This window comes from Pseudophryne corroboree, chromosome 6, assembly GCF_028390025.1.
Source record: "Pseudophryne corroboree isolate aPseCor3 chromosome 6, aPseCor3.hap2, whole genome shotgun sequence".
Taxonomy (NCBI): Eukaryota; Metazoa; Chordata; class Amphibia; order Anura; family Myobatrachidae; genus Pseudophryne; species Pseudophryne corroboree.
Genome location: NC_086449.1, coordinates 191,580,352 through 191,590,702, shown reverse-complemented (window position 1 = coordinate 191,590,702; position 10,351 = coordinate 191,580,352).

The following is a 10,351-nucleotide window of genomic DNA, read 5'->3' as shown; positions in this document are numbered from 1 at the left end:
TTCACAGCCATCAAAGAAGGGGTAGACGGTTTGATCCAATTATTAAGAATTTGTTTCTTGGCAATTGTCATGATAACAGAGAGTACCGGAACAATGTCTCTATCTTCAGGCCCAAGAGACCACTCCCTAAAATCAAGTAGCAAACAAGCCCTCGGGCGTTTTATTAACCGTAAGTTAAATACTGTGTTGAGATAAGCGACCACCTTGTACCAAAACTTAGATATTTTCCGGCAAGACCACATATTGTGGTACAAGGTGGCACTCTGCGCAGTACATTTGATGCAACAGCCAGTGTCGTCTGGGACCATGTGTGCCCTCTGATTAGGCGCTATATATGCCCTTTGGAGCGTCTTCAAGTGAACCTCTTGCAAAGAGGCAGAGTATAAGAACCTAAAAGTGGGTAAAATGTTATCTAACAATTCAGCGCACGATCCCATATTGGGGATATCTCTGGACCATGAAGACAACGCGGAATCCCAGAGCCGGTCTCTATATGAGACCCTAAAGGTGTTTCTGAAGTAACTAAGATGGTAAGGACAATCTTTAGTAAGCACCATTAAGGTGCGCAGCGGGTCTGTGGTAGCCTCAGAAATCATTGGGTGAGACTGGGATTGAGCAAAGTGTCTAGCCTGCAGGTACATAAAAAGTTCCCGGTGGGAAATACCAAATTTCATCTGGATATCAGAGAAAGAAAGCACTGCGTTGCCTCCTGGGTCGTATATGTCTCTAATAGCTGCGATCCCCTTTTCTCTCCAACTCAAAAAATGTGCGTTATCAAGGCCCCCCACAGTGCCAGTTACATGCCCCACAGTGCTATATATGCCCCACACAGTGCCAGATACTGTACAATGCCCCACAGTGCCAGTTACATGCTCCACAGTGCCAGATACATGCCCCACAGTACCAGATATAAGACCCCCCCCGTCACTCACCGCTTCCTGGCCTCTGCTATGTGAGGAGAGCGCAGCACCTCTCCTGCCCCTCAGCGCTCCAGGTCTCCGGCGGCAGCTATGTGGCGCCGGATCGTTAGCCAACCAGAGCTCGCAGACTGGCAGCCAATCAGGAGCCGGTCCGCAAGCTCTGATTGGCTAACGCGGCCGGAGACTGGACACACGCAGCGCTGCTGGCAGCGCCGCGCGGCAGTGAGGACATTGAGGGGCAGGAGAGACGCTGCGCTCTTCTCCCCTCACATTGCAGTGGGGCATGATGCCCTGGCCGGCGGCAGCACCCCCCTCTGCTGAGCCTGCCAAGGCGCCCAGGGCACGTGCCCCACTCACCCTGCCCTAGTTACGCCTCTGGTCCTCTGTACTAAACTTCACATGATCTAGTTCTATCTCTTCGGTCTTTAGGGCCTAATTCAGCATGGATCGCTATTCAAAGAAATCGCAAATCAAGCAATTAGCGAATGACTGCGCATGTGTAGTGTTCACATTGTAATATTGTAAATTTTAAATATTGTAACATTTGTAATATTGTAATATTTTAAACATTGTAATATTGTAAATTGTAATAGCAATAGAAAACGCATACAGATCGTAATCACAATGTAGCCGCTGTTTGAAAGAAAGCCGACGTTTCTGGGCGGAACCTGCCGTTTTCTGGGTATGTCAGAAAAACAATCATGCACTGCTGTTTTTGGGGAGGGTCTCTGATGTCAGCACAGACCACTTCCAGCCAGTCTCAGTTGCAGATTAGTGGCAGCCTCAGACCTACTCACATTTGCTCAGACGGCAAAGTTTCTTCGATGTTCCGGGAATTGCGTATGCATCTGCGAGTGAATAGTGATCTGCGTTGCATTTGCAATTTTGCACAGGGCGTTATTTCTTCCTGTCAGGGCGGCGCCTTTCTACTCGCAGACAACTGCAATTTCTCTGAATAACGATCCATGCTGAATTAGGCCCTTAATCCAAAATCAACAAATGATATTCATTGTTACTCCAACCAAGCTCAAATTCTGAGGTGAGTATTTTTATTGAATTAGCTATTATATTGGACCAATTATTTTGCTACAATATACTCTAGCCAATAAAGACAAATTCCAGACTGGTGGAATGATTTACAGTATTATGTGGTCCTGGAAATCACTTTTAGAGGGGGATTTATCAAAGCTTGTAGAGCAATAAAGTGGAAAGAGATAAAGATCTGACCAATTACCTCCTGTCAGTTTACAGGCTCTGTTTGAGAAATGACAGGAGCTGATTGGTTGCTACTTTATCTCTTTCCAATCTTTGATAAATCTCCCCCTTAGTAACATACATATTGGCTGAGGGTAATACTGGGCATTCTAGTTTCCCTTATAACATGGTCTCTGGGTACACGATGCTACAATCTACTGTATATCCCATTATTTTCACCTCCTTTATCAACCTGTCATCCTCATGATCAGTATGTTATACACATAATGAAGCTGACAGAGCTGAGTGCATATAAAAGAGACCAGACACCTTCCAGTTTGTAACCAAGACTCAGACTTTGGAGCGAGGACGATACTTGTTCACACGTTCATGTGAGTGTGCCTCTGCTTCAATTATATTTTAATGTGATCTGTGCCATAAAGTTTTTAGTTTTTTTATCTTGATTAACAATGGATAAAATCTATTATAGTGTTACTAAAGTACCACTGCGTTATGCCTTCTATATAGAATATTCTGCTGTTTTGAGATTTCATCATACACAATATATTATATATACGTATAAAAAGTAAAAACCATCATTTTATTACTAATAAGGGAGTATTAAGTGTGGTAATGATGCACACATGGCATTTCTATGTATTCACAACATTATAGAACAAAGATTATCATGTGATTTCTCACAGTCAGGTAAAGGCATGACAGGTATGCTTAAAGATAAACATTCATTGTTTAAGTTTATTTTCTGATACTTTAATAGCCATCCTGGTCACATAACATAGGTTAGTGAACATCTCTTTATACTTCCATTATTTTACTATGTGTTTTCATTACTCCAGGGGTAAATTTACTAAGGTGGGAGTTTTTTAGAACTTGTGATGTTGCCCATAGCAACCAATCAGATTCCATATAACATTTATCAAGCTGCTTCTAGAAGATAATAGATAGAATCTGATTGGTTGCTATAGGCAACATCACCAGTTCTAAAAAAAAACTCCCACCTTAATAAATTTATCCCCAGATTTCTGCATTTATCATGTTAGCTGTAATGAGAGGCAAATTAAATTCACTGTCTGGAAGATCAGCATCTCAGTTACACTACAATAATGGGCACACCGGAAAAAAAAGGGTGATTTACCCTCACAATCAGATTGTATAGTTATGATGAATATCAATCAGATTGAAACGCTGATGAATATGATCATCTGATGAATTGCAGCGACTTGTCCACTTCCAGGACCCCGGCATTCATCCCAGCTACCAAATGAACAGGATCTAGTTGTTAAACAAATAGGTTGAACATCAAGACCTCTCAGTTGTTTTACCAGCATGTTTTAAATAGGCTGTCAGAGCTCTGAGCCAGGCTTCTCAGACAATACAGCCTCACCGCTTCCCATTCTCAAAGTCAGGATTTCTCCTGGGTCACTGCTAACCTCTGGAATGCCCTCCCTTACTCCATCATACTTTCATCCAACCTTCAAGTGTGCCCAGAAAACTCATTTTTTTCATTCTAGCTTACCATCTAACTCCTATTATCCCATTTTGTCCACCTATATCCCTTATAGACTGTGAGCTAATATGAGCGGGGCCTTCTCCCCTTTGTCAGCTTTACATAATTACACTAACTGCTCAATGTATTTATGTAGCTATGTGCATTTATATATGGTCTGTATATGTCTGTACTGATGTATCCTATTGTCAATTTTATCCCATCCTACTGCGCTACAGAACCCTTCTTGCGCCTTATAAATAAAAGATAATATGCAGCCAGTCTATGCTTTCACACGCAATGTAAAGAGGTCAGACATGAAATTTACAGGGAGAGGAGGTGGCGGGGGGAATAATCTCCCAAACAGCTGCAGATAAGCAGCTACTAGTTACATTATGGGAAGGAACTCTCTAAAATAAAGATCTGTATACTATACACTGAACTCAACTGCATGTCTGTTATTGTAGGCAATTGTGCTCTATAGATAACTCTCTCCTTTTGTCCCAGCACTGCTGCCGTTGTCCCTCTTTTTTCCTAAATCATAGTATTTTGATGTGTGATGCTGTGTGAAAACCTTCCACCATTAATACCCACTGCTTGGCTCCTAAATACAACACAGTGTAATCCGCCGCGCTTTTATTGCGGATTTTAGTGCTATTTTATGTTTGTGATTATTTGTACTATGCCTTTTTTATGTTCATTTATATGTGAATATCTGCAGTGGTTCAGATTGCCAGTAAGTGTGTGTCTAATTGAACAGATGCTGAAGAGTCTCTGTTTGGCCATTCGAGGTGTCAGGAGGTATGGTTTACAAGTGGGATGGGATTGCACACACACACAGCCAAGCATGCTGTAAGTAACAGGGTGACCTCATTCTGGAGAGCAGCTGTCTCTATTAGAAGCACACATGACTGGCTGCTTTGTTCTGCGCTCATCTCCCTCTCCTGGGGAAGCAGGACTGTCACAACCAGAGGACACTTATTAGTCTGAGCTGCTGGTGCATCTGATAGCTACAAACAAGAAAACTGTCACAGAGTCTCTTGGGCTCAGCATATGTTTCTTAACTGTATACATGTCCTTTTATTGAAAATGTCATTCCATTTATATATACCTGTGTCACTTCTTTGTTATCTTTTAAATATTGTTTCACAGCAGTCATAACAGATGTTCTGTTCCCGGGGCTTCCTGGGGCAAACTTAAGTGAGCAGGAGGATTATTGTTACCAGAGTCTGGAAAAGGTTAAAGTTACAGTAAAACGAATCACGCAGCTTAGAAGCAGTGTTACTGGTGACGGATGGTCTTCAGTATGCCGAATGTCGGGATCCCGGCGCACATTATACCGGCGCCGGAATCCCGACACCCGGCATACCGACAGCTATTCTCCCTCGTGGGGGTCCACGACCCCCTGGAAGGAGAATAAAATAGTGTGGGTCGACATGGTCATTAGGTCGACATGTACTAGGTCCACAGGTCAAACGGTCGACATGGTTTTTTTAAACTGTTTTTGGCGTCGTTTTCTTCGTAAAGTGACGGGGAACCCCAATTAGTGCACCGTGTCCCCTCGCATGGCTCGCTTTGTTCGCCATGCTTTGGGCAAGGTGCCTCGTTTAGCTCAGCACAGGTTATCGTTCCAATCGTAGTCCACGTGGATCGTTAAGTATGAAAATAAATCCAAAAAAGAAAAAAAAAAGTGAAAAACTCATGTCGACCTTTTGACCTGTGGACCTAGTACATGTCGACCTAATGACCATGTCGACCCAATGCATGTCGACCTTCAGTGGTCAACCTAATGACTGTCGACCTAAGTTGTGTCAACCTAACGACCGTATCCCGTAATTACCAATAACTTTCCAGATATTGTGGCACACTTATTCTTTTATTTATATAGCCTAAATAATTTTATCCCCCTTTTCACAAAACAGTGTGTAGAACCAAAACAAAAGTGCTCAATGGTTTGGAGAATGTCAAACCCTCCTCAAAAGTGACCATAAGGTCCTATAGGGAGCAAGGGTCACCAAACTCCCTTTCGCTGCAAGCTTTATGTTGGGTACATTCCTCCTTCCTAGAGGAGAGGGACTTCAGGTGTATCAGGTGAGTGGGGAACCGGATGGCTCTTAGAGCCAATTAGGGAACCTGCACATCTCCATCAGTTAAAAAAAAAGAAAGGAAAATGTGAAGGTGACAAAAATAAGTACAACAAACCGTTCACAGTGTGGCTGGTACAGTCAGAAGAGAGTATTGACTGCATAGGAGAGGAAAGAGTTAAACATCTGGGGAGGGGTGGACCTAGCTGTGAGGAAAGTACAGCCTTCTTTAAGGGGAGGGCTTGATATATATAGGGAAGGTGAAGCCATTTTAAGTCTCTTGGTGATCTGGTAACAGGAAGGTTCGGAGGAGCCCCGGAAGCCGGGGGCGGACGGGCACCACGCAGGGTCGTCCTCCCAGGGGGTCGGCGCGGATGGCGGATTGGCCAAGTCAGGTAGGTCGGCAGTCCGCGCAGGGGGGGCGTGCCACCACAAAAAAGGAAAATGTTTCGCGTTTAACAACGCGGCGTGTTCCTTCGGGGGATGACTTGGTCATCTCTCCAGTGGGGGTGGTTCCTAAGAAGGCTCCAGGCGCCTTCCGGCTCATTTGAGTTCGCTTTTAGGTGTGTACTGCCGGAAGCTGTGAAGGGCGACTGCGGGGTGTGCCAGAACGCACCATTTCGTGCGTTTGTCCTCGGAGATTAAGAGGGATTTGGCAATATGGGCCTCGTTCCTCGAGGACTTCAACGGGGTGTGTATATGGCAGGCCCCAATGGCGGACAGCGCTAGGTTGCAGCTGTTCACCGACGCAGCGGGCGCCTCTGGATTCGGTTGCCATCTGGAGGGATCTTGGTGCGCGTGGCCGGCAGAATGGCATCGCGGGGGTTTCACGAAGGACCTTTTGCTTCTGGAGTTTTTCCCATTATGGTGGCGTTGGAGGTCTGGGGCGATCGGCTGGCTAATCGCAGCATTTTGTTTAGATGCGATTATCTGGGCGTGGTGCATGCGATTAATAACCAAAGGGCAAAGTCGTTGGTGGTTATGCGGGTGCTAGGGCAATTGCTTTTGACATGCTTGCGTAGGAACCTGTGGTTCCGCGCGCAACATGTGCCCGGTTTGGAGAATGGTATTGTCGACGCTTTGTCGCGAGGACAGTGGGAGAGGTGTTGGTTGTTGGCACCTGAGGCCAACGAGCAGGGTTTTCACTGTCCCGGTTAGGTTTGGCAGGTGATCGGGCTGGACTGGAGGGTATAGCGTTGCGGTCAGTCGCGCCAGCCACGCTCAAGGCTTACGGACATGCTTGGAATGAGTGGGACGAGTTTGTCCAAGGTCGTCAGCAACAAGGTAAGAGCAGGCATCGGCTGATGCTTTCTTTTATGTGGCAGCTTTACGTCTCCGGTAGGTCACGAGCAGTGGTTTCGCGGTATTTGGCAGGCATCTCAATTTTCTGCAAGTTGCGAGGCGTCCCTGACGTAACAAAAAGCGAGGTTCTGCGGAAGGCAATGAAAGGGTGGGCGCGAGTCGCGCCGTCGCCACCGGATAGGAGGCGGCCCATCGATGCGGCGTTGTTGCCGGCCGTCATCGAGGCAGTAGGGCGAGTCGCGTCGTCCAGGTTTGAGACGCTTTTGTTTAGTTTGGCGTTCTCAATGGCTTACCACGGGGCCTTTCGAGTTTCTGAGTTGGTAGCGCCTTCCAAGAGAGCAGATTCGCGCATGCTGGTCGGAGACGTAGTAGTGGGTGAGAGGTCCTTGCTGTGCAGGTTGCGACGCTCCAAGACGGATCAAGGGGGGAGAGGGCGCTGGGTTACAATGGTTCCAGCGCTGGAGGAGAGCGTTTGCCCGGTGGGGCTGGCAAGGCAATACGTGGTGGTGCGACCCGTTAAGGAGGGGTCTTGGCTGTTGCATTATGATGGGCTGCCAGTCACGAAATACCAGTTTCGATGGATGCTGAGTCGCTGTTTGGCGGGCTTGGGCCTCCCACCCACTGTTTTTGGTACCCATTCCTTTCGCATAGGCGCAGCGACGTTGGCTGCTGCGGCGGGTTGCTCCAGAACTGAAATACAGGCGGTGGGGCGATGGAAGTCGTCAAGTTATAGACGATATATTCGCCCCGTCACATGAGAGGTCGGTTTGCGCTTGGGCTTTGTTTAAATTTGCAATGTATTATGTTGTTACAGTTCTGTGATTTTATGGTGTTGTGCGTCTGTTGGTGTTACCCCTTTTGTTTTTTTGTTTTTTATCCTACTCAGGGATTAGCTACTCGCCGTTGCTGGCATGAGTCGGCAGCGGGGGTCTGGAGTTATTTGCGATTTTTTGCCTGACTTGACGGACTGAATTCTAATCTACAATTCGGCTAATTTGGTCTAATCAGAGTCCCTCAGCAGGTCTTTACGTTTCACCTCCAGCTGAGTTATTACATGTGTTTCCCATTTTATACCCCCGCCTCCCCCCCCCCCACCCCCCCTGTTTTTATTTCGTTTATTTTATTTGATCTTTCCCCTTTGTGTCTTTAATTGCGCTTTTAAATTGGCTACGAAACATGGTGCAGTCGGCTAGGCCGTGACTGCTGCAATAGCGAGATCTAAAGTTTTCTTTTTTGGCAGATCCTTCAGTATAAACAATTAATAAGCCTCTTAGTAATCAATTCTACCCCTCTTTTTCCCTTCAGGATGGTTCGAAGACTATTTGCCCATTTGGGTGGTTGGCCACTCTTACATTTACTGGGCGGCCAGGTTTGTGGCCTCGGAAGGGTCTCAGGCATTGCTTGGAGCACAGGGTGTCAGATGGCTTGGCTGGCGAGGAATGATGTGGGGTGAGCTGAGGAGTAGGTTAGTGAGTCAGGCCAGCAAGCATGGAGTCCCTAGGGTTTTTGGTTGTCCATCTAGGTGGCAACGACCTGGGGAAGAGGACATCCTTGGATCTGCGGTGGGCCATGATACAGGATCTGGCAAGTGTGACCGCGGCATGGACCGATTGTGTGTTGGTTTTTTTCCATGATGGTGCCAAGATTGTGTTGGAGGGGTGTGGCGGATGGTCGCCAGATTGATGAGGCCCGGAAAAAGGTGAACGGAGCGGTGGCAAAGTGGGTGCTGTCCCACGGTGGGAGGGTGGTTCGCCACCCGAGGAGTCGGTTAAAAGACAGCCACCTTTTCCGGCGCGATGGAGTACATCTATCCAATGAGGGGATGATGTTTTTTCTGGAGGATCTAGGTTTCGCTTTGCAGGAGTTTTGGAGGGGTGTGGCGGATGGTCGCCAGATTGATGAGGCCCGGAAAAAGGTGAACGGAGCGGTGGCAAAGTGGGTGCTGTCCCACGGTGGGAGGGTGGTTCGCCACCCGAGGAGTCGGTTAAAAGACAGCCACCTTTTCCGGCGCGATGGAGTACATCTATCCAATGAGGGGATGATGTTTTTTCTGGAGGATCTAGGTTTCGCTTTGCAGGAGTTAGGGTAGGTTTATGGTGGCGGTGCGAAAGACTGTGGGGATGAGTCTTTCGCTGTTGGCGGAAAAGAACGGCAGTTTCGTATTGTAGAGAAAACTGTAGTGTTTTACAGTTGGTTGTGGTTTAGGTGCACTCACCTCCATCGACTTATGGCCGCTTGACCACCCGTCCGGGAAGGCAGCGGCAGGGCACCCAGGAGCGGTGGGTAGTCACTGTGGGGGTTGAGTTGTCACCTATTACCGGTTTATGGTAAGTTTTAGTAAATTTATAGGGTTGAGTTATTTAAGTTTAATTTAGATTAAGTGAGCCGTTCTTTTGGGCCGCCACCATATGCCAGCTGGAGCGGCATATTAAATTAATCTCTTTATTACAGGTTTCCTAATGGTTAGGGACAAATAAATAGCTAGCAATTTTCTGCCAAAATTCAAGTCTCAGTGTCGTTATTTCTGGTTATGATTATGAATGCTTTACTTTCAAAGAAAGGGGTCCACCAAATATCACTAAGATGTTTAGAAGAGAGTATTGACTGCATAGGAGAGGAAAGAGTTAAACATCTGGGGAGGGGTGGACCTAGCTGTGAGGAAAGTACAGCCTTCTTTAAGGGGAGGGCTTGATATATATAGGGAAGGTGAAGCCATTTTAAGTCTCTTGGTGATCTGGTTTCCCACCCTCCCGCCCTGGTAGTTGGAAATTGTGGCACGTGGTGATTTGGCTCTAAGTTGTTGGCTGTTTTCGTTAGCTATTTATTGGCGGAAAAGAACGGCAGTTTCGTATTGTAGAGAAAACTGTAGTGTTTTACAGTTGGTTGTGGTTTAGGTGCACTCACCTCCATCGACTTATGGCCGCTTGACCACCCGTCCGGGAAGGCAGCGGCAGGGCACCCAGGAGCGGTGGGTAGTCACTGTGGGGGTGGAGTTGTCACCTATTACCGGTTTATGGTAAGTTTTAGTAAATTTATAGGGTTGAGTTATTTAAGTTTAATTTAGATTAAGTGAGCCGTTCTTTTGGGCCGCCACCATATGCCAGCTGGAGCGGCATATTAAATTAATCTCTTTATTACAGGTTTCCTAATGGTTAGGGACAAATAAATAGCTAGCAATTTTCTGCCAAAATTCAAGTCTCAGTGTCGTTATTTCTGGTTATGATTATGAATGCTTTACTTTCAAAGAAAGGGGTCCACCAAATATCACTAAGATGTTTATGGACCCCAAACCATCTCCCCATAAAATCCAGTTTTTACTAATCACTTTCTGCACCAGTGCATCA